General features: G+C 42.7%; 1 protein-coding gene across 1 annotated transcript in view; it reads right to left on the reverse strand.

Annotated features, from left to right (window-relative positions):
* Positions 1-1,389: 1,389 nt before the first annotated feature.
* Positions 1,390-25,315, reverse strand: part of LOC147117366 (uncharacterized) — a 194,202-nt gene continuing 170,276 nt past the window's right edge. The window contains exon 2 of the transcript XR_015078434.1: positions 1,390-2,215. The gene's annotated coding sequence lies outside the window, so the exon portion shown is untranslated. The remainder of the gene's footprint in view (positions 2,216-25,315) is intronic.

Here is a 25,315-nt window from a genome sequence, read left to right on the forward strand (position 1 = left end):
TGAAAATTGCACACATGTCAAGTAAAAACAAAAGTAATGACTTGTCTGAAGTCTGGCTCTTGGGCCTCTGAGAACCGGGGAAATCAATGTTTCAAAGAGGTCTTGGGAGGGGGAGGTAAAAATAGGACTTAAATGGAAAAAGGAAGCCTTTAGGTTTTTAACCAGTTTGGATATACTGAGCACTGCTTAATCCATCCTTTACTAATTGACCAGTCAAATTTGCATTGAGGCAAAATGGGTAACATAATCTGGGTATGAGCTGCCAAACCGATAACACTTCAGATTTTAGCAAATATTATGAGATCACCTTGAGGATATAACCTCAAACCACTTCAGCTTAATATGGGTGCAGTATAGGCAAAACACAATTTAAAAAGTTGCTTTAACCATTTAATGTCAGCGTAGAGCTGACTGCACTGTTAGCTCTTCACTAATATTAGCACGGTGGCATAGTGGTTAGCACTGTTGCCTCACTAGCGCCAGGGACCCGGGTTCGAATCTGGCCTCAGGTGACTGTCTGTGTGGAGTTTGCACATTCTCCCCGTGTTTGCGTGGGTTTCCTCCGGGTGCTCCGGTTTCCTCCCACAGTCCAAAGATGTGCGGGTTAGGTTGATTGGCTATGATAAATTGACCCTTAGTGTTAGGGGGATTAAATACGTGGGGTTACGGGGATAGGGTGGGATATGTGTTGATGTAGGGGTTACGGGGATCAGGTGGGATATGTGTCGGTGCAGGCTCGATGGGCCGAAATGGCCTCTATCTGCACTGTGGGGTTTCTGTGATTTCTGTGAATATTAAAGTTCAACTGGAATTTTTCTGACAGTGAGCACAGCTCCACTCACACTAGTGAGAATGCACTTTTGGAGCTCAGACCTTCATGATTACAAGGGGATGATCACTCTAGACAGGTATTGGTCCCAATCCTGTGCCACTAGTTTAACTAAACCCTATATCCGCAATACAGATGGAGTACTTTCTTACAAACAGTGCTGATTTCTTTTTGTAAATTGGACTTTTTTTTTTACTTGAGCAGACAACATTGTTCTTTTGTTGGAAGGTCAAATCATTCATCCAGGAACAACAGTGAGGAGGAGATATACTTCCCAACAGGGGGGGAAAATGACAAATCAGAAGGCACATCAATGTATGCAGCTCTCGTGTCCATTGGCAGCTTCAAAGCATACTGCCCACACTCTCAATCGAGAAGCAGTGTGTGGCACAGGTAGGAGCATAAAGTGAGGGAGAAAATATCGTACAAAGATTGGGATGGGGCATCATTTCTTATGAAACACAGCCAGCAATCAGCCAAGGTTCCCACTCCTTTTGCTATCTCGTGACCACGCCCCCCACCCCCACCACGCCCCCCACCCCCCCACCCCCACCCCCCGCCAACCAGCTGAAAAATGGATATGTCTGGAGTTTTGGTTCAGGATAGGATAAGGCTCAGCTATGATGCCGCTGTCAGATCCAATAGTTTAGCTAGGCTCACACAAGAAATACAGTCACTTGGCAAAGGTGCTGGAGGGGACCAGTGTCTGGATTGAGGTCCCAGCAAGAGTTAGCACCTTTAAGAAAGGAAAGGGAAGGAGTTAAAAAGGAAAGAGGAGGTAAAAATAAAAGAGAATGCAAATAATTAACTGAATGTCATCACCCAGTAGTTATGATAAACATATTAACGTTCCCCTAAATTTTTTTGTGGGTGCATGGCCTGTTTTTAAAAAAAAATCATTTATGCGCTGTGGGTGTCGCTGGCAAGGCCAGCATTTATTGCCCATCCCTAATTGCCCTTGAGAAGGTGGTGGTTAGCTGCCTTCTTGAACCGCTCAAGTCCATGTGGTGAAGGTACTCCAGGATTTTGACCCAGTGACAATGAAGGATCGGCAGTATACTAAGTCAGGATGGCATGTGACTTGGAGGGGAACTTGGAGGTGGTGGTGTTCCCATGTGCCTGCTGCTCTTGTCCTTCTAGGTGGAAGAGGTCGCAGGTTTGGGAGGTGCAGTCGAAGAAGCCTTGGCGAGTTGCTGCAGTGCATCTTGTAAATGGTACACACTGCACCCATGGTACGCCAGTGGTGGAGGGAGAGAATGTTTAAGGGTGCCGATCAAGCGGGCTGCTTTGTCCTGGATGGCGTTGAGCTTCTTGAGTGTTGCTGGAGCTGCACTCATCCAGGCAAATGGAGAGTATTCCATCATAATCCTTACGGCGATGGTAATGCTGTTGAATGTCAAAAGGCAGTGGTTAGGCGCTCGCTTATTGGAGATCGTCATTGCCTAGCACTTGTGTGGCGCAAATGTTACCTGCCACTTATCAGCCCAAGCCTGAACGTCGTCCAGGTCTTGTTGCATGCGGGCATGGATTGCTTCATTATCTGAGGAGTTGTGAATGGCGCTGAACACTGTGCAGTCATCAGCGAACATCCCCATTTCTGACCTTGTGTTGGAGGGAAGGTCATTGATGAAGCAGCAGAAGATGGTTGGCCCTAGAACACTGCCCATTCAAAGTTTTGCGTATGCGCGAAATTTCACATTAGATAAGTCACTCCTGGGCTGCATGCCTGCGCAGCTTAGAGGGAACATTGTAACATATGTTAACTTAAGCTAACTAAACTATAAAAGTAACACAATTAATCAAGCAAAACCTGAGAGGTTTAAAGTATGAGTGAGAATGTAAGCAGTGAAAGATTAGTAAATAATTTTATAGAACATAATTTGTTTCTAACATACAGATGTGATAATACATAAAATTAATGGGCGACAATTTGCTGTAGCGGGGCATCTAATGGTGTCTGCCATTAGTTAGACTTGCCCTCACACGTTTAGGTTTTTTAAATTATTGCATGGCAAGTTGCTGAAGGTGCGAGCTGATAGTGCAGTGAGCGAAACAGGGCATCTGGGACCTGAAAGAACAGAGCAAGCAACTGTGTATCTCCCTAACCAATCAGATTGAAGGATTATGAAATTAATAGCACAATGACTGAGAAGGAAGTGTAAGTTAGAGTGGGTGATTTCAATGTCAAATCAGCTACAGAAAGAAAAGTAAAGAGAGGGAAAGAAAGATTAGAATAAGAGAGAGAGAAAAAAAGAGACAGACAGAAAGGAAAAGCCTCCACACTGCCGGAATGCCAGCAGTTAAAATGGTGTGGGACGGATATACATCAAGAATGTAGGCGAACCCCACCCATCACCATTTTACCTACCTGCCATTCTCGTTCATGTCCGGTGGGTTAGGCTAAAATCAAGGCTGTATTCACGCTTCCTGTTCACACATACATTGTCCCATAATTTGCTGTCAAAATAACAACAACAACAACTTGGAAACATTTTTTGCTCATCCCGGAGAAGCAGTCTGACAAGTTAGAGACCATGGAAGGGTTGAGAGAAGTGGTGGTGAGGTAGAGCTGGCTGTCATCAGCATTCATGTGGAAACTGATGCTGTGGTTTCGGATGATGTCACCAAGGGGCAGCATGTAGATGAGAAGTAGGAGGGGCCAAGGATAGATCCTTGGGGGACACCAGAGGTAACGATGCGGGAGCGGAAAGAGAAGTCATTGCAGGTGATTCTCTGGCTACGATTAGATAGATAAGAATGGAACCAGGGGAGTGCAGTCCCACCCAGCTGGATGACGGTGGAGAGGCGTTGGAGAAGGATGGCATGGTCAACCGTGTCAAAGGCTGCAGACAAGTCAAGAAGGACGAGGAAGGATAGTTCACCTTTGTCACAGTCACAAAGGATGTCATTTGTGGCTTTGATGAGGGCCGTTTCAGTACTGTGGCAAGGGCAGAAACCTGATTGGAGGGATTCAAACATGGAGTTGCAGGAAAGATGGGTATGGATTTGGGAGGTGACAACACATTCAAGGACTTTGGAGAGGATAGGGAGGTTGGAGATGGGCAGTAGTTTGGAAGGACGGAGAGGTCAATGATTGGTTTTTTGAGGAGAGGGGTGATGACGGCAGATTTGAGGGCGAGGTGGACAGTACCTGAGGAAAGAGAACCATTAACAATGTCAGCAAACATGGAAGCCAGAAAAGGAAGTTAGGTGGTCAGCAGTTTGGGGGGAATAGGGTCGAGGGAGCAGGAAGAAGGTCTCATGGACAAGATGAGCACGGAGAGGTCTGAGCAGGGCAAATGGTGGAAGGTATAGCCAGGCAGGGAGACTTCATTTAAGGGTAAGGTGTCATCACCCCTCAGCCAAGTTTCTGTTAGGGCCATTTTGTCGATGCAATCATCCATGATAAGCTCATGGATGGCAAGGGCCTTGTTCACTAGTGAACGGACATTCTGGAGGGAGATGCGGAGAGGGTCGGTGATGGCTGATCCACTGCCAACATCCATAGGGTCAGCGCTGGGAAGAGTGAGTTGGACGGGGAGGAGATTGGCAAGATTAGCCCCCAGTGGGCATGCTGGGCAGGAAGGTCGGCGAGAGAGTAGGATGGGACAGTTGGGGTTGCTGCTCATAAGGATGCAGTGACGAGTGACTTGATGGGCCCTTCAGAGGATGCCAAGAGAGGCACAGAGGGGATCTGTAGGCTTATCTAAGAGGGAGTCAAGACTGGGATGGCAGCATGAGAGTAGGAAGGTCGAAGAGTAATGATGGATTTGGGTAGGGATTTGGGAGGGCAGAGTATTCGAGAGAGGAGAGATGAAAGGAGGCATGATGACAGGAGAGAGCAGTCAGGGAGGGATAGAGAAAAGGAAAAGGGGGGGGGAGAAAAAAGTGGAAATAGAAGTGAACGGCTCGGGCCCGGAGCGACAGCCAAAGTGCGCATTCGAATGGACACAGGGACAAGCTCAGGTTACATCGGCCTGGTTATGTAATAATTAATGGGATACTTATTTCCTGATAGCAGAGAATAAGTTGGAGACAATAATAGGGAGACCAGGATCAAAGTCAGAGGTCCCATAGAGGGTCAAAGCTGACGTAAAGCAGAATGGAGCCAGCACAGAGCATCGACAAACCGCTGTCCAAATGAGCCTATTGTTTATTTATGGGCAAATGCAACAGTAACTTCGAGCAAGGGGCAGATGTGCAGTTAAACATGGAAATCCAAAAGTTGTTATCCAAGTTGTGCCACTCCACCATTAGCTTCACAAAAACAGCATCTCTCTGTCTGCCTCACCATTGAAATGCATTGAACGACATGAAGTTCCTGTATTTGTGCAGTAGATATGAACAAAACTTGCAACAGAAAGTTAAGTCTTGTCCATTTCAGTCTAAGTACCCTTTTAATGACGTGGTAAGTGTTAATTATTGCCAGTCAATCTCTCTGGTACTAGAAATTAACTATTACAAGTGTGGAGTCTCGTTCCTTCAGGTTTTAATTGTTGTTGGAGATTATTTTTTTAATTACTTTTTAAAATGCATTGGATTTCCATAAAACTGCTCCAAACAAACTATGACTGGAACAATAGTCAAGAGTGCTCCTCTTGACCCAACAAATAAACCTTGGGCTTCCCCTCCGCAGGCTTTCCCTCCACTCTTCTCCTGATACCCCGCTCTCCTCACTTCCCTTGAGTGCCCGGTGCTCTTCGGCTTCACGCACAATTTTCCACTCCCGCCCCCCATCTCTTACATTATTCCCGCTGGATTTTGTCAGGACACAGTCCAGTCCAGTCCAGTCCAGAGAAATGTAAATAAGCCCCAGGAGTTAAAATGTCACGGGCCTCATGCTCAACCCACCCCTGGGGTTTCCCACCCGTCCCGGATAATCCCTGAGTTGAAATCAGGGCTTACATTTCTGAACCGCATTATCAGTAAATGAATGTTCACATGGTAAACAGTTCATTAAAGAAATAAAACCCTGGTTCAGGTTCAGAGCAAATTCACTAGAGCTGACTGAGAATAAAGCAAAGGGGGCAATGAAGGAAAAATGTGGGCAGCAAGGCGATGAGACAGAGAGAAAGTGAGGCAACAAAGCTGCAAGGCATTGAGGAATCAAATGAGGATTGTAGGTCTAGCATTTGAGCACTTGACTCCCAACCACAAGGTCATGTGTCCCATTCTTCAAGCACTCAAGTTAATTTGCCTCATTTGGGCAAATCTGATCAGTTTGGTGGACCATTAGGTGGTGCAACACACATAAGCAAGATTTTCGATTTCCGATTTTAGAGGTGATCTGGGGGGGGGGGGTTGTTGCGGGGAGGATGAAAAATGGATACCATCCAACTTACAATGAATTTATTATGAGAGCAATGCACTGGTGCACTACCATGTGGCATCAAAGGGTAATGAGAGATACATTCAATATCCTGTTCTTCTGAGCTTTTAATTGCAGCCATGCTGAGTTTAGGCACTGAGAAGATGCACCCCTCATGTGCATCGAAGTGGCAATTGAAAAGTGGGCGTTAAAGGAAGCCTGGTTGCAGATCATCTGTCCTCAGTCACAGGAGGCGCATGACGTAAGCAGGCCAGGTACTGTTACACATGGAGGTTAGTCCCCACTTGCATGAGTACCAACTGGGTGGAACACTGATCTCTGTTGCTACTGGCAAACAGCCAGGACTGTCCAAGGATAGTATTGCAACAGTGTGGCATGCCCTGCCACATCCCCTGCAGTGCTCACACATCTTTTCGCATGGTGCCCATTTTATCCACCTTAGAAGAATAACAGGTTGAGAGAAACCAGGAACCTTTTGCCCCAAGTCTGGTGTTCAACCAGTTGAGCTGCATAAGATATTTAGGTAAGCCAGAAAGAGAGGAAAGAATTAAAAATTAAAGGATAACATGAATCCAACGCTGTACTTAATTATGGAGCAGCAGTGATAGCTGTGTTTGATAATTCTATGCTGCAGGCCATCCTCCTCCAGTCAGCTTTCTCCATTCTTGAAAAGCATTTTTCATTTTTCCCCAGTTGCCTCCCTTCCTCTGAAGGTGCAGACAATTGCTCAGGCATAGTTTCTCAGATGCCAGCAGTCTTCTGGTACCTCCTCCAAATGGCCATTCTTCATATGTGAGCACAGACAGTGATGCAAGGATTTTCCACCTTAATTCTGCTCGATTCCAGGTGGCTCTGTGGGCAACAAGGGCAAGAAATCAGCCTGGGAGCCATTCCACTTCCACCAGAAGTGACGATGGCCCTTGAATACGTCCACCCAACTGCATATTGAAATTGTGCAAGAATTACATCAGACATCACATCTTCCACGATGGATGCAAGGAACGCCAGCATGGTCCTGGGTCCAGTGTTGCTATGGTGTTTGGTAATCCTGCTGGGCATCTGCCAAAACTGGTAATTAGTAAGCAAAAATTCAGCTAGGGTGCCTGTTCTTGATCATTATTCTGGACTCCTGCTAGAAAGTATCCGTGTGTGGATGTTGGATGAGGCAAGGCTGTGACTCTCTCCAGGGTTCAATAATTCGCTGACGCATAAGGATAGATTTTAGAAACATAGAAGATAGGAGCAGGAGTAGGCCATTCGACCCTTTGAGCCTGCTCCGCCATTCAACGAGATCATGGCTGATCATCCAAACCCTAGCACCCGGTCCCTACACCGCCAGCCATCCCACCCAAGCCCTATCCCCGTAACACCATAACCCCACGTATTTAATCCCCCCTAACACTAAGGGCCAATTTTTATCATGGCCAATCAACCTAACCCGCACATCTTTGGACTGTGGGAGGAAACCGGAGCACCCGGAGAAAACCCACGCAAACACGGGGAGAATGTGCAAACTCCACACAGACAGTCACCCGAGGCCGGATTTGAACCCAGGTCCCTGGCACTGTGAGGCAACAGTGCTAACCACTATGCCACCGTGCTGCCCAAGTGAAAAGACATTGTGCCCCACCCAAATTCTCTGCCAGTGATGCTGGTGAATTTTCCAGGGAAGCTGTTGTCCAGGTAAACTAAGCTAACAGCACAGAACAAACCTGATGTTTTAATCAATTTTTTAAATTAAAATTTCAGATTAAAAATATAATCAAATAGAAACCAAAAAGGGCAATGCCTAATACCTAGATTGTAGATTGCCATCGTATATAACAACATATGAATATGACAATCATGTCACCAAACTGCCCATTCAACTCTTATACCTATATTTTATATAAATATATACAAGACATGGTCAGAAAGCCAACATATTATCAAAAATCTTGAGAGATCAAAAGGAGGGAGAAGTCTGGGTCAGAACACATTGGCCACAATCATTCTTGCAAGGCAGAGGATTTGTGGTGGCAAGGGAACTCAAAAAGGAAGTGATTTTTTATGCATTTAAAAGGCAAGTAGCATTGAATGTGAGGCACTAACCCAAGAGCTGCAGGCATGTGTAGTATGAGAAATACAGTTTTTCAATAAATCCCAGGTGGAAAGCGTGTTAAACAGTCAAGCAGCAAAAGATTAAGAATGGAGAGTACAGGCACAGAGACTTGGTGCACTACTTCACTACTTTTATCAGTGCAGGGAACTGAGACAGAATTTGGAATGGTACAAATAATGTCCTGGCCAGCAACCGTCCACCCCACCTCCCATGACAGGATGATCACATCCTAATAGTGAATGCCAACAATATTAATGTTATTACAGTACTAGAATTATCTAATTTATAAAGCCAACTCTGAGCTTTCCAGTCCTCACCATTAATAGAAACATTATTGATGCATAATTGAATATGACCATTGGCAAACCTCATCTACAACATTTTGAATACACTATATACACAAAAACTGAACTGAAATTAAATGTAATGAACTGAGACACACTGACAAGACAAGGCTATAAATGGAACATTTATCACAGAATACTTTGATAATTTTTAATAAATACATCAATCTAGATTTTAAAATTCAATCAAACATGAAATGATTAAATTCAGATTTTCAAGAATTCAAAAAAGGTAACATTTATGCATTATTTGTCTGAGTAAAGAATTCCATCAGTAAATCAGGAACCATTATTAATCTACAGTACAAATGGACATCCCCCATGTGATTCTGTTCATTGTTACTGAGAAAATATCTTTTGTGTGACTTAGAAACAAACCAGACAGCCAGAATAGCGTTAACCTTAATGGTGACACCATCCACAGTGCTACCATATGCTGGGAACATGCTCACTTTCTCTGCCTCTACAGTTGAAGCTGAAGGAGTGTATTATGATTCTTGTGCAGAGCATATCTGAGGCCTATTTAGAACATCAACACCATCAATCACATTGTGCAGCGGAGACCAGCTGGATGAACCTTGGCTGTCATGCTGGGTTATTTGTCATCTGGTCGTGTCTGCTCTGCACATAACACTCCTTCAGTCCCAGAACAATTTTCTTTCCTCCAAAATATCCCATTTGATTCAGGAAACACATGATTAATAAAACAGAAGAGTTTAAAGATGAAGGTCAAAGCAAAGACTCTAAACCAAACACAATGCTTACTCATGTTTTTTTCAGATCAAATCTCATTACTCATTTATGAAACACTAGACTATTTCCTCACTGTATCTATAAAAAGCAGAGACAAGAAAAATGAGACAGACTTGTTGTGGGCAAAGAAATTTTGTCTACTGAGAAATTAATTAGAATTAAAATAGCAAACCACAGTTTACTACTAAGCATTTTCAACAGTCCCCTGCATATCATACTGTTTAATCTAAGACAAACACCAAAACCAACTCCCAATGTAATCGATAGGATTACTAGCTCTTCATTAATTCTGTTTATTTTCAATTCATTCCTACTGTGATTGCTCAGAATTTTACACTATGCAGTATTTACACATAAGCAATGGTGTTGGTCTCATTGTCCATTATGCTCCAGTTATACCACTTCTTTAGTTCTGGTGGAATGCTACCTTTTGCATCACATTGACATGATAAAGCTGCTGAAAACAAGAGTTTAACAGCAACAGTTTAGCACCTGCCAGAGCTGCAGCATAGCAAAGCAGTCAATATGCAGTCAACCTTTTACACGCTAAATTCAAAAACAACACAGCAGCCCTGCTGTGCCCTTTTAAATTACTGCTGGTAAAAGGAGCTAACTTCCTCCTCAGCATTTTTTAACCTTACATTTCAGTGGCAGAGCTCTACATATGTTTAGGGATAGCTGCACAGAGTTCTGCTTTTCCCCATACAACAGTGGACAAATGGGCAGCATAATATATTAAAAATCATGGCCCTGAAATTCTGTTTGGGTTCTCCCATTGTAACTTCAGCAGGAGACCAGTGGAGCCCCCAGAGAAAATCCGTAAATTGTCGAAAACGGCCATTTGCGCCATTTCTCTGGGTTCTGCCAGTCTTCCACCAGACTTACAACGGGAGAAACCCCGCAAATTTTCAGGGCCTTTGTGTCCGCACACTTCCTGTTGATTTTTTTGAAGAAAAATTCCAAATTCCACATTTATAATAGAAACTGCCTGCCTAAGTAAACTTGCCATGTTGTAATTACACCCTCTCTCCAGTGGTGACGCTGTACTGCCTTACTTTTGCATCTCCCAGTTTCTCAGCCTGAACTGCAGAGAAACTCCTGTGCTCCAACCAACTCTACTTCTCAAATTGCTGTGCTATTAACTATAAACAATATAAAGTCAAAGTATTATATAAAAATAAGGACAGAATGACTTTAAAATGGTAACTGAACTACATTTGTGCATTCTGGTCCAATCATCCCCCATCCTCTAAACTTTAAATACTAATTTTATAATTTGCAACAAATGCTAAAGTATGCTTGAAATGAAGAATAGATTTGCCTTTCTAATCTAGGCTTTATTAACTTAAAAATCCTGTAGCACATCTTTCAACACCCAGTCCCAACTAAAGGCTGGAAAGAACTGAATTTAAGATGGCCACCACAAATCACATGACATCAACTACCAATGAGATTACAGCATATATCCCAAGGCAGGAAACAAACAACCAATCACAATACTTCTTACTAAACATAAAGAATAATCACCACATTCACCCCTCCTTTTAAAATATACTCCAACCTAAATAACCTTTACAATTTATAATTAATTATTTACAACTAAAACTATGCACAGACAAAATAAAACTATTCAACATGACACAATACTAAGTGAGCAACAACAAATAGTAACATTGCACATAAGTATTAAGTATCTCTCAACTAAAACAATATAATATAATATTTCAACAATTTTAAAACATTACTATCAATTTAAAAGTCCATTTTCAATCGGTCGACCGGATATCTTGTTCGTGTCAACCTTCTTAACCTTGGTGAAATTCCTTGCCCTCCCACACCAGGAGACACAGAAGTATCTTCTGCAGGAAGGCTATCCATATCCCGATTTTCAACGGTTTCCGGATTAGAAATCCCATCAGGAGGTAAACTGGGACGGTCATGAACATCCATCGAGGGCTGACTAATAGAAGTATAATTATCTGCAGTCGGATTGGAAATATTCATAGTATCTGTAACAGCATCCACATTATCTGAATCATGACTATTGTTAATATCCTCAGAAGAGGGCTGGCCACCACAAAGAGCCAAGTCTTTAATTGAAACAGTACTTTCTTTCCCATCTTGGAATCGAATATGAGCATATTGGGAATTTGTCTCCAACAGCTCCACCTCCTCCACTAAAGGATCATATTTTGACAATCTAACATGGCGTCAAAGCAGCACAGGTCCCTGCATAGTAAGCCATGAAGGTACCGAATATCCCGTAGTAGATCTCCGCAGATAGTTAAAGAGCCTTTCATGGGGGGTCACATTAGTAGCCGTTGAAAGCAATGATCTAATGGAATGCAGGGCATCAGGCAGTACCATTTCCCACTGTGTATTCTTAAGGTTCCGGGATGTCAAAGCCAACATAACTGCCTTCCAGATCACCCCATTGTATCATTCGCACTGTCCATTACCCTGGGGATTATACGGGGTAGTTCTGCTAGTAGAACTTCCCCGACTCTGAAGGTATTCCTTCAACTGGGAAGACATAAAAGAACTTCCCTGATCTGAATGGATATACGCAGGCATCCCAAAGATGACAAAAAGTTGAGTCAGACATTTGATAACTGTAGCAGCTGATACATCTGCGCAAGGAAAAGCAAAAGGGAACCTTGAAAACTCATCCACAACAGTAAATATATATCGGTTTTGAGTAGTTGAAGGAAGAGGCCCCTTGAAATCGACGCTCAAACGTTCAAAAGGAGAAGTAGCCTTTATAAGATGAGCTCGTTGAGGCTTAAAGAAATTCGGTTTACACCGAGCACAGATAGAACATGATGAAGTCATCCGCTTGACGTCTTCAACTGAAAAGGGCAAATTCTTACTGCGTACGAAGTGTATCATCCTCGTAACCCCAGGATGGCATAAGGCATTGTGAAGATTAATAAGCGTATCTCCGTGAATCACAGAACAATAAGCCCTCGACAGCGCATCAGCAGCAACATTATCCTTCCCCGGACGATAAACGATATCAAAATGGTAACATGCCAACTCAATCCTCCACCTCATTATTTTATCATTCTTAATCTTTCCAAAATGTTTGACATCAAACATAAAGGACACAGACTTTTGATCAGTTACCAACGTAAAATGTTGCCCCGATAAATAATGTCTCCATTTACGCAGTGCTTCTACTATTGCATACGCCTCTTTCTCTATTGAAGAATGCCTTTTTTCACTATTGTTCAAGGTACGTGAGAAAAAGGCCACAGGTCTTCCATTTTGGTTCAGAGTAGCCCCAATTACAAAATCAGAAGCGTCCGTCTCAATCACAAAAGGAACCTGCTCATCAATAGAATGCACAACTGCTCCAAGGATATCCTTTTTAAAATTATCAAAACACGTCCTGGCCTCCTATGATAGAGGATATGTCGTAACCCGAATAAGAGGCCGGATCTTCTGTGAAAAATTTGCAATCCAATTAGAATAGTAAGAAAACAGTCCAACAACTCATTGCAAAGCCTTAGAATTAGTAGGACAAGGTAAATCAATCAATGGTCGCAGACGTTCTGGGTCTGGTTTAATCTTGTTTCCCGAGATAATGTACCCCAGTAGATTTACCTCAGTGGTCGAAAAGGTACACTTCTCTTTATTGAAAGTTAAACCAACTTTTTCCGCAGCTTGAAGGAATCTTTCTAAATTAGAATCATGCTCCACCCTTGATTTGCCACACACCGTGATGTCATCTAAGTATGAAAAGGTGTCAGAGAGAGAGTTATCACTTATAAAAGCATCCATTGCCCGTTGAAAACAAGCAACACCATTAGTAACACCAAATGGTATTCGGCAAAACTGATATAGCTTTCCACCAGCCTCAAAGGCCGTATATGGTTGATCCTTCTTAACAATAGGAATCTGATGATAAGCACTCTTTAGGTCAATAGTGCTAAAAACCTTATACTGAGATACTTTATTGATAAGCTCATCAATCTTAGGCAAAGGGTACGCATCTAATTGAGTATACCTATTAATAGTTTGGGAATAGTCTATCACCATTCGTTTCTTATGTCTCTCGTTAGTCGTGACAACTACCTGTGCCCGCCAAGGCGAACAACTAGGTTCAATGATTCCTTCCAATAAGAGACGTTGAACTTCAGAATTAATAAATTCTCTATCCTGACTGCTATACCTTCTTGACTTGGTAGCAATTGACTTACAATCTGGCATCAAATTGGAAAAAAGTGATGGAGAAATGGATAAAGAGGTTAATCCACAAATAGATAAAGGTGGCTTAGTCCCTCCAAATGAAAGACTGAGAGACTCGTGTAACTGAAGCACATCATGACCAATCAAAATATCCACACAGAGATTAGGCAAAACAGATAGGCGTATATCAGTATACGTATTACCTAGAAGAATCAATTTCACAAGGCAACAACCAGCTACTTGTGAAGTGAGAGTCGTCTGAGCCATACACACCTGATAGGAAACAGGTGAAATTTTCAAATGCTTCTCCTTTGCAAACTGAAGACTTATAAAACTCTCGGTACTGCCCGTATCTATAAGGGCCTTCACTTCCAACCCATTAACTTGGGCCGTAACTATAGCTTTGTTTAGGCCATGAGCAAATGCAGCAGAAATTGATGCAATAAACGCCCTATCTAAAGGCTGAATAGTCACAGAGGAGGTAATTGAACCTGATGATTTACACACACGTGCGTAATGACCTCTCTTGCTGCATTTACTACACACAGTCTCCCGAGCAGGACACTTCAGACGAGGGTGCCGGACGTTCCCACAAAAATAACACTTCTGAATCCTAGAGGCAACAGCCGCTGAAGTAGAAACTGTTTCAGAATCTAGTAAACCACTCCTATTAAGTCCACATAATTCCTTTTCATCCGGAACTGCCGAAACCACAGTCACAGGCCGATTAAAAAGAGCATAAGAATCCGAACTTCTCTGAGCCACATCCAATGTAGAAGCTTGCTCAAAAGCACTCTTAAGATCCAAAGTCTTATTTTCTAACAACCGCTGACGAATTGATCTAGACAGTAATCCATTAATAAAAGCATCCCGTACCGATTCTTCCTTATATTCTTCAGCCGTCACGGCCTTATAATTACAGTTAACACTAAGGCACCGAAGTACTTGTAAATAAGTATCCAAAGATTCTCCCACCTGCTGCCTACGGGCAGATAGAAGGTGACGTGCAAATACCTCATTCTTTGGTTTAACAAAAATCTTTTCCAATGTAGAAATAGCCACTTCGTAAGTTTTACAGTCCAAAATATACTTATACACACCCGGAGCAATGTAGTTGATCAGCATATTCAGCTTATTTAGAGACTCTTGATCCAACACGCCCAAAAAGTTTTTAAATGTACAATACCAATGTTTCCATTTATCATCCACTCCTGCAGAATTAGGGTCAGCATTGAATCGTTCTGGTTGAAGATATCGCTCCATTCTGACATAAAGTTAATAAATTGAAATGAAGAATAGATTTGCCTTTCTAATCTAGGCTTTATTAACTTAAAAATCCTGTAGCACATCTTTCAACACCCAGTCCCAACTAAAGGCTGGAAAGAACTGAATTTAAGATGGCCACCACAAATCACATGACATCAACTACCAATGAGATTACAGCATATATCCCAAGGCAGGAAACAAACAACCAATCACAATACTTCTTACTAAACATAAAGAATAATCACCACAATGCTTCTCATAATTCAAAGGATCATTGGAACAACAAAAATTAAACAATAAAATCAACATCAAATTTTCACTCCCTGCAATGACAAAAATAACGTCAGTGGAGCATAACGCAATATGCATCTATACCTTCACACATATCGACTATACGTGAACATTGATTGAGTTTGGACGACATGCAAGCCTTCTTGAAGTCTGCTGCTAGGAACAGGCCCTTCATAGCTGCAAAAACACAAGATGTAGATAAAGATGTCAGCTGTGGTTTAGTGGTAGCATGCGCACCTCTGAATCAGAAGGTTATGCATTCAAGTCCCACTCCAGACTCTTGAGCACATGATCCAGGTTGACACTTCAGTACAGTACTGAGTGAGTGCTACATGTTCAGAGGTGCCTTCTTTCATCTGCCCTCTCAGGTGGATGTAAAAGATCCTACAGCCCCCTAGCCATTATTTATCCCTCAACCAACACCTAAAACAGATGACCTGATCATTTGTCTCATTACTATTTGTGGGAGCTTGCTTTGGCTCAGTGATAGCACTTTCACCTCGGAGTCAGAAGGTTGTGGGTTCAAGTCCCACTCCAAAGACTTGAGCACAAAAATCTAGCTTGACACTCCAGTGCAGTACTGAGGGAGTGCTGCACTGTTGGGGGTGCCGTCTTTAGGATGAGATGTTAAACTGAGGCTCTGTCTACCCTCTCAGATGGACATAAAAGATCACATTGGACTATATCGTAGAAGAGCAGGGGAGTTATCCCTGGTGTCCTGGTCAATATTTATCCATCACTAAAACAAAAAAGGATTATCTGGTCATTATCACATTGCTGTTTGTGGGAGCTTGCTGTGCATAAAGTGGCTGCTGCGTTTCCTACATTACAACAGTCACTACACTTCAAAACAAAAAGTACTTAATTGGCTGTAAAGTGCTTTGGGATATCCTGAAAGGCGCAATATAAATGCAAGTCCTTTCTTTTCTTTAAAGCCCAGGGGTAAACTAAGCTGCTTGAATGTGTTAGTTATAACAGTGAGATGTTTACTGTATGTCAGCCAGGTGTAGCACAAGGACACTGGGAAAATTCAACTTTAGAGGTTGACAAATGCTTTAATCAAGTGGGGAATACATTAATTGATCCACTACGATATATTGTATTGTGGGGGACTACGGTCTCCCGCGTAAAGAAATAGGCAACACAGCGAGCTACAAGAAATAGGTCTTTACTCCAACTCTCACAATACAGTACTGAATTTGTGAAGCCCGCGAACCTGTGATGACTCACGGATTGGTCACCTGCTGGAACCTGATTGGTTTTCCTTCTATCAGCAGCAGGCAAGTCTGAACGTGCCTTATTCCTCTCAGCTTGCAACTGTCTTGCGGGGGGGAGGGGAATACAGCAGTTAAAAGGGGATTATACAGGTTTATCTACATACACACAGTGTTTCCCCAATGTGGCAACGCCACAGTATTCTCAATACCAAGTTAAAAAATTTAATTGTTCAGTTATCAACTCTATAGAAAACAAAACAAATGTATGCTGTCTCATAGTTATTTTATTCTGGCCTACACTTCTGATGAAAATCAACTCGTCAGGGCAGAAATAAATTTTGCAAATTATTGGAAGGTCATTAAGATCCTACTCCCTAAACGACATTGCCAGCCAACCTCATTGAATCCTCAGATTGCCAGGCTCAAATGCTTTTATTAACTGCCTGTCATGCTTGATTGAAACAACTTTTCTGGCTCCACCTTTCTGCAGAGCCCTACAAAGCAAACGCATGGGATTAGTTTCCCGTGTTTATGTTATTGGCTCTCTTATCCCACTGGCAGAATTGTAGACCTGTATCTTAGTGGGTCAGTGATGCCGTCGGTTTCTGGAATCTGACTTTATTCACATTGTAGGGTCCAGGGGACAGAGGGACAGCTGCAGTATTTCCAGAGACTTTTTCACACTAGCCAAAAATTTCCAAGATATTGGGGCCAAAGATAGCACGATCCGGAGGACCCCCAGCAAAGGGCTGAACCTTGGCAAAAGGGGGGAGGAAATTTGTGCATGTTTCCTGGCCACTGGCCCTGGGCTGGAAAGCAGCAGCCAGAAGATTGTCATGGAGTGGATGCGGAGGAGGCGGGGGAAGAAGAAGGGAAGGTACCTTAGCAGCATGATCCTGGTCTCCTCTTCCATGTTTGGGCTACCCCAGAACACCTGCAGTCCCCTCCAGTCCATCGGGGTCCTGGCGAAAGGCCCAACACCCAATTTATTCTGGCACCCCTCTGCTGCAGAACCTAATGGTCAGATGAGGGGGAAAGTGAGGGGAGAGGCCAGGAATGCACATTCCTGCCTCGCCAGTGGGTCTGCACTTATTACAGGTGCAGGCCCAGTTCTGCACCCCCTTCTCCTCCCCTTCCCTGGCCCCTTTTTACTGAGCTTTGCATCTGGGGACTTGGTTAAGAAAAATTGCCCTCCTTTACATTTTTGCCAACTGTGTAAAGATAAAACCAGAAAGATGAGCCATATATAGTGCTGACTGACCGGTTCTGTAGCACAGAGTAGGAATAAGCACCAAACTGCAAACTTTAGGCCTATAACAATAACCAGTCCCAGGACAGTGACAGGGTAACACAAAGAATTCGACCCAACACAATCGTCGCTAAGCAAAAGGAAAAATATCTGTCATATTGGGCAGAAACAACAAAAACCCAAAGCAAACTCAATTGCTACTTGGCCCTAAACAGACAATACAACATAGCTGATTACCTGACCATGGTAAAGGATAACAAACTGAGAAGAACCTTGACAAGGTACAGACTTAGCGAACATAGCCTAGCGATCGAAAAAGGCAGACACAGGCAGACCAGGCTGCCAAGAGAAGACAGGATATGCTCTCACTGCAGTCAGGGAGTAGTTGAGACAGAGATGCACTTCCTCACAGCCTGTGGAAAATATCAGGGCATCAGAGAGAATTTCTACCAAAAATTCTCACAAATATGCCCTGAATTCAGAAACCTGACTGACAACCAAAAACTCCCATTCCTACTGGGGGAGGAGAGAAGCTGTGTAACACTGGCGGCACACTATGTTACAGCTTGCCATGAACAGAGGGACAACCAGTAAACTAAGACAAGAGTATATATAAACAAGGCGAATGTATATTTATAAACTCAGGGATATACCTGTTTATACACTGTATGAATGGAACCGCGTTTATGTGTTCAACCATAAATGTATTTTGATGCTTTGGCAACATAAGATGTACCTTATCATGCCAATAAAGCGATTTGTATTGTATTGTATTGTATATGGACCCTGATGCAATTTTCAGGTGCCAATGGGCAGAGTATATGCCGTGCACACTGGTAAGGGATGTAGAGCAGCCGAACCAGCGGTGCTTAAAGGGACGGCTGGAAGCTGCTCCAGAAACATTTTATGCAAGTTAGAAAAATGCAATGCCTGGCCCCACAAAAATCTGTCAGTCCCTCCATGCCTCCCACTTTTATGTGAATATTTACGGCTCAGCTCCACGGAGGAGCTGCCAGATTTCCCATGCCCACCTCCGATCGGTCAGCTTCCCGCTGGCAGCTCACCGATTACATTCAAAATCAGGCCTTTCACTAATGCTATCAGGGGTACGGCGATATGATCGCTCCGTACGCCGTGATGTGAACTATAAATGAAAATGTCTGCTCCCTATCTTGGCAATCAGACGTTGTTGCTTATTAACAATAATACAGCCTGTAATGTAACACACGTTTTCTCTGGCTCCCCAATTAACTGGGAGACCTTGCAAAGCAGTATCTCCATAATATAGTTTACGCCAGAAGAGGTGTTCTGAACACTTCCAAACGCAGCTTCAAGAAATGGCTCTGGTCTACCATACTTGAAAATCATCTTGGTAAAAAAAAATTGGCAGCATTAAACTATTTTGTTTTTATTATTTTAAGAAATAACATTTGTATGTTTAACTGATGAATGCAAAAATACTCATTCTAAATTCAGGGGGAAAGGGTCTGAATAATAAAAGGTAGAAGATTTTTTTTGGTGATGTAACTATCCACCACAATTAACCTCTCTTCCACATGGACCCTACTACCCTGTCAACAGCTGCACATTCCAGCTGGCAGCCTGAGCTAAGCCTGGACACATAAAAGCTGCTATTTGTATAAACAAAAAAACGAAAGTCTGAACTTGTCCATCTCATCTTGGAACAAGTGCAGCATTGAGTGTGGAGCGCGTCTGTAAGCCAGTGCTGGTCACGCTATCACCGGACCTCGCCTCTAAGGGTTTGTACTGTTACAGAAGCTAAATCAAAGGCAAGGAATAAGGCATGAAATTAGAGGCCAGTCAAAGGCCGCCCTCAATTTTCAAATGGAAACTGTGCAAGATAAAAAGGTGGGTTCCTGAGTCTAATACACAGGAAGTTGATGAGTAAAGCAGCCCAAATTGCAGTGAATAATAAGCCCCATTTAGTCATGATAAAGGCTATTCATTTTACAGCCTTGACCAACACCTTCCAAATTATGTTGCTTTATTCATTTTTTTTACTCTTTTCTGTTGTCCAAAGTGCTTTGTTCGATTAGCAAATGAATGTCTTTTATTTTAAGTCCTTAACAAGATACAGAATTTGATTTCAGACAACAAAGCCATGTGCTTTGATAACATCATCTTCAAATAGGCTTACAACTGAGACACTATACTATACTTCACTCAGAGGAAAATTTGAAAAAGATCTTTATTTTCTATCAAGGTAGTAAGATTTGATCTCAGCCAATTAGCATCTTTTCAAATTGTATAATCAAATAAATCTGTTATGTGACTCTTTTGGCAAATATCAATCCACATTATAGAAAATTGTATTATCATTTCCTTTTACAGATATTAAAATTAGATTTCATCTGGTGTTCTCTGTTTTGTTGTCTCATTTTCCTGAGGTTCTCTTTGCAGGGTTTAAAAGTGTCAATCATGTAATCTCTGTTACAAAGTTCCTTTCTTCATCTCTTGAATTTTCCCTCCTCTCTTGAAAGGCGTTATCTGGTACATCACCTCCATCCCCATTTTTAAGCTGTGCTCCTCGATAGTATGTATTGACAAGCTATTTAATCATGAAGAGCAGCCTAGCTAGCTAGGCATGATCCAGGAACAGCAACCCTTGCTGATAATCCCCCCAGGATCAGCTAACTCAGAACAGACTTGGAGTCAAACCTGGGACCTTCCTGGTCTGTATGGCTCTGTACCATAGTACCCAAGGTGAAGCCACTAGGACAGCTTAAAAGACCCATTTGTAAAAGACTTACAGATGGAAATGCATTTAGACTTGTTTTAATTCAGTAAACTCTATAACCCCCTCCTCCTACCCTGTCCATATTATAGAGACATATTCAGACATATTGGGTCTTGAGGTTTTCCCCGGTCTGCCATCCTAACTCTGGTGAGAGATGAGAGAAACTCCTCAGAAAATGGTGGAAACCTTGTTACCGGGTCTCCCCTGTTCCCAGGCATTTCCTGGTTGCCTTGTAATAGGCAGAACATCCGCCTACCTCTTACAAGACAAATGACAGACAGGGGGTAGAGCCACGGCCAGGAACTCCCTACACCAGGAGCTCCTGCTCCTCAGGCTCCAGTAGGACCTGGTGTATAAATGAAGGTCAGTATACCGAGTGAGTCGAGGTGTACCAGCCTCCTCAAAAATGTTTGTGGGTCCCATAGTTGGGATCCAGGTCAGGCAAGTAGCCTGGATTTCTGATAACCCAGGATCAGCACTCTTGCTCAGGGGATTGATAGGATCATGGCCAGGGTGGGGGGAAACAGAAGGCCAATTACTCTAACGTAACCCTTTGAGACTAAGCTGGTTCAGGCTTTAAAGTACAATAGCTGTGAAAATTATAGATAATCACCGACCAAGGCTCTTACTTCCTCTCTGAGAGCAGCTGCCTTAAGTCTACGAGATGAGGGGAAAATGTTAACCTGACCCGTTTGTCGGGAATCTGACAGGATCAGGTGCAACTCTAGTTTTACACCCTGCCCAGTGAAGTCAATGAAGTGTAATATTGGGCAAGGTTCCACCCACTCCCAAATAGTTAAGTTGAAATTAACCTCAGAGTCTCTGCTCACTGAGGTGTTGTTCTCAGAGGGCACCAGCCAACCAATGGCCTGCCCCATTTTTCAAGGGCTCCAATAGCTATCAAAGTTGCCACCCGGAGATGAGGGCTTAACCCTTAACGTGAAGCCAAGAGGTTTCTAAGTGTCTGCCTGGCTATGCCACCCTCTATGCAAATGTAATAGAACAACATCTTAGACCTTCAGGTGTTGAAAGAAACCATCTCTCCCAGGGGCACAAGATTTTTGAGATTGTACATATCAGGGGTGCGGGGGGGGGGGGCATCATAACTAACACTTCAAATCACTTTTGCATAAGCCTAAATGAACTTGCAATAGAAAATAGACTGGTTTCAGGTTGCTGCTTTACTGTTTAAAAAATGGATGCTGCCTGCAGCTGCAGGAGTTAATCTCTTACATACTGAATCTAACAATACAGAAATTTTATAAAACAGTTAACAATCCAGCACAGGTAATGTCGACAAAATGTTTATGTTGACAAAATTAGAATGGTTCCCAACATGTCAACATAAGTGCGTAGGACTATAAAGGTTTACAGATCGGAACCATACTTAATTAAAAAAATTTAAGAATGGGACTTATCCTGAATCAATAGCTCCACCTTTGGTTTAGGTATATGTCAATAGTCAATTGAATCCCACAGAGAAAGCAGTGAGCCATGTTACACACACTGATCTGGTTTTAAAGAGAACAGCCAACAGAATCCTACTAAGATGTTAGATCCCAGAAAGAGAACAGCCAGCTCAATCCCACTAACCCTTCTAGCTGTACGCAGACAAGAACCAGTAACGTCCCACACAGAACACTGAACTATCTGATCCCATAAGGAAGAAATACAAGTCAGCTAGTTAGGCCCATCGAGCCATCCAGCCTGACAGAAAATGTAATCAAACATAGCTCATCAAATTAGCAGGAGCTTGCGACCAACTGGGGAGACATCTGGAGTTTGGAGTAACACCAGTGACTACACTTCAAAAAATTATTCATTGGTTGTGAAGCATTTTGGGATATCCCAAGGAAGTGATAAGGTGTTCTATAAATGCAAGCTCTTTATTCATTCATTGACACACGCTGCATTACTGGAAGTCAACAGCAAATAAGTTTAATTGTTTGTTTAAATGAGTACTATAATAGTATAAATAGATCAGTTAACGTGTTTGTTTATGAGGAGAGTTTAGGAAGAGGTCTACACCACTCAGTTACGAGTTTGGTGTTCACAAGTCAAAAAAATCTTCCTCACAGAAATAATTCTTTCTCTATGCAACAAGACATTGAAATATACTCTATCAATGCTTTTACAGACCACTATTCCAGTGATTATTTCCTACATTACAAGTGACTACACTTCAAAAGTACTTCATTGGCTTTAAAGCGCTGTGCGATGTCCTGAGGTCGTGAAAGACTCTATATAAATGCAAGTCTTTCTTTATGAAAAAGTCCTTTAATAGAAAGTTTGAATCTTTTTATAAATCTCTTGCTGGCAATGATACAGGTTAAAATAAAAGAAAGCACAAATAGCAGATACAGAATGAAGACTGGAACAATGTACTGAAGTCAAATATGAAGCACACAAACAAGGAAGGGCAAGAGAGGGAATGTTCACTTCTAAAGCCCTGGGGTGCTAGCCTGGTACAATGTGCAGTTGAGTGCAATTAATTAATTAGCTCACAAAATCAGCACAGTTAGTGCACAATGCATGCACTCTGTCCTGGCAGTGCTGCTGTATATTTTAAGTGCTCTGTTTCAGTGAGGAAGATTTATATTTCCCACATGCAAAGCAATGGGTATTTACATACAGATATTCAGGGATAATTCTGTGTGTTGATAGAAAAATAATTCTAATTACAGGAGAGATTTTTTTAAATTAATACTCTGGCAGAGAAGAGCGAGGTTAAAATCTACCATGAAGGACACTTTGTAAATTCACCTCAGCTGCTTCTAAACTAGTAAGTGGCAAAATGACTGTTTACAGTCCATTCTCCAATGTAACCCGCTGCAGGTGGGACAATGCTCTGAACAGGCACAATGAATTAGTACAGGTGTGCTGAGGATATGTTCCCAAAACATTGCTCTAATCATGGGCTGCTTCCAGCCTGTTGTTCGTGCACACAACTGTGTATTAACGGCTACCAGGTTGTGGCCCCGGCACACCCATAGTTACAGCTGTGTTTAATTAGTTTTGGCACAAACAACAGCAAGATATTATAGATTAAAAATTCTCACCCAAGATATGCAACATAATTGAGAAAGGCTTCCGCAATTGCCTAGTCTGTAAAGGCATATCGCGGTACAATTTTAAGGTTTGATTCCCAGTTTATACCGAGTTAGTTGATTTCAGCTACAATTGCCTCAGTACCCCTGGACTAAAAAGGGGGAAATCTGACAGGGTTCCCGCTCCTTACCGCTAGCCCCTGCTCAAGTGAGGACAGAATCAGGCTTATCTGTGATGTTGTTCAAGGAGTAAACTGCCAACGCTCGCTGTCTGGGATCACACGGGAAATAGCCACTTGGATCGCTGGCAAACATGAAACAGCGCCTCAGCGAGAGTCAGTTCTTTCAAAGAAATTAGGAATACAATTGGGAGAGAAAAAAGAATGATTTTATGTAGCCCTGTGAGAAGAAACACTGCCTCACTTTACTCAGAGCTGTGGCCCTGCCCAGCTCTATTAAAATGAAGTAATTCTCTAACACCAGACTAACTAAAAACTGGTGTCCTTACCCAACCTCGTCAAGTCACATTAGAATAAAACACAAGACACATATTGGCCTCGATTTTACACCCCCGACCCCGACGAGCAGGAAACGGTCGGGCGAAGGGTTAAAATCCTACAAAAAATGTCGAGATTCCGCCCCCTGGACGGCGTCATATTTACAGCGGTGACTCGGGCCCTGGATGAGGCTCCCACGAAGAGCAGGCGGCGGCCTACTTAAGATTCAAAATTCACGGCCTGAAGATGTCATTGGCATCGTGACAGCATTTGAAGGTCGGCGCGTTGTCTGCTGCCCGGCAGCAAAACATGGCCAGAAGAGTACTTGGGCCTCCCCAGCCCCCTCATGGTCTTCGGTGAATTCCCCGGCATCTCCTGATTGTTCACTAAAAGTAACCCCCTGCGAGGAAATCCCTTCAAACCACTGACTGTTCCCACGGGTCCCAACCAACCGCCAGATTCCCACTCCTCTCTCGACAGATGCTGTCTGACCTGCTGAGTATTTCCAGCATTTTCTGTTTTTTTTAATTTCAGATTCCCACTCCCGCCGGCCAAGGAGTCAATTTGACCGGGACGCTGGAAATATTTATTCTAATGATACCCTGCTGATCCGGCAGGGGCTCCATGTCCCCGACCTTGCTGGGTTCGACGTTCACCACCGAGCTCCCGTGCACCCTTCCCGTCCCCTGTAAAAATCAGGGCTATTGTCTTACTACTGCCAGTAACTAATACCCACAGAATATGACTGCATCATACTGTTGGCATCTGCAGGGGCTGGATGGGACATGGGTGGCAATATTACTTAATTTGATATGTTTCCTTTGTTTTTTTATATTTTTGTTTCCAGGGGCACTTTTGTTAGGTTTTTGTTTGACAGTGGAGCAACCCAGTGTTTCCTTGTGGATTTTATAAGAAAAGTCATACTGTTGGCATCATAATTTATCCATTACATTGCTACTTATTTTGTATCCAAATTAATGTGTCATGAAACACCTTAAAAATAAATGAAAAAACAGAAAATGGTAGAAGTACACAGCATTGAAAAGATAGGTTACCATTTTATCTTTTCAGATTATGACTGATTTGCTGTGCATCTCTAGCATTTGTAAGTTTTTCTTACCACATTAATTTGTTGCTTTTTATTTAGTTTAGATTCAGGAAAACCTAGACAGCAATAAGTGCAAATGAAATTATTAGTAGCTGCATTTTAAATTCTCAAAAAATGTAAAATTCTAAATATTCATAAATTAAACCCATTTTCTAAAAATCATGGTTGTCTGGAGTTAAGATTTAACTGATTTCACAAATGTCCTTAATTTACAAATGGTATTCACATTAGTCATGTAACACTAGTTTCTCTCAGTTACAGAGCTAACATTGCAGGCTCAGTGGCACTGCTATTTATAAATGGAGGGAGAAAGAGAAGGGCTGGTGAAATCCTGG

The sequence above is a fragment of the Somniosus microcephalus genome, chromosome 5 (genome assembly GCF_052327205.1).
Source record: "Somniosus microcephalus isolate GS21.2 chromosome 5, FLI_Smic_1.0, whole genome shotgun sequence".
Taxonomy (NCBI): Eukaryota; Metazoa; Chordata; class Chondrichthyes; order Squaliformes; family Somniosidae; genus Somniosus; species Somniosus microcephalus.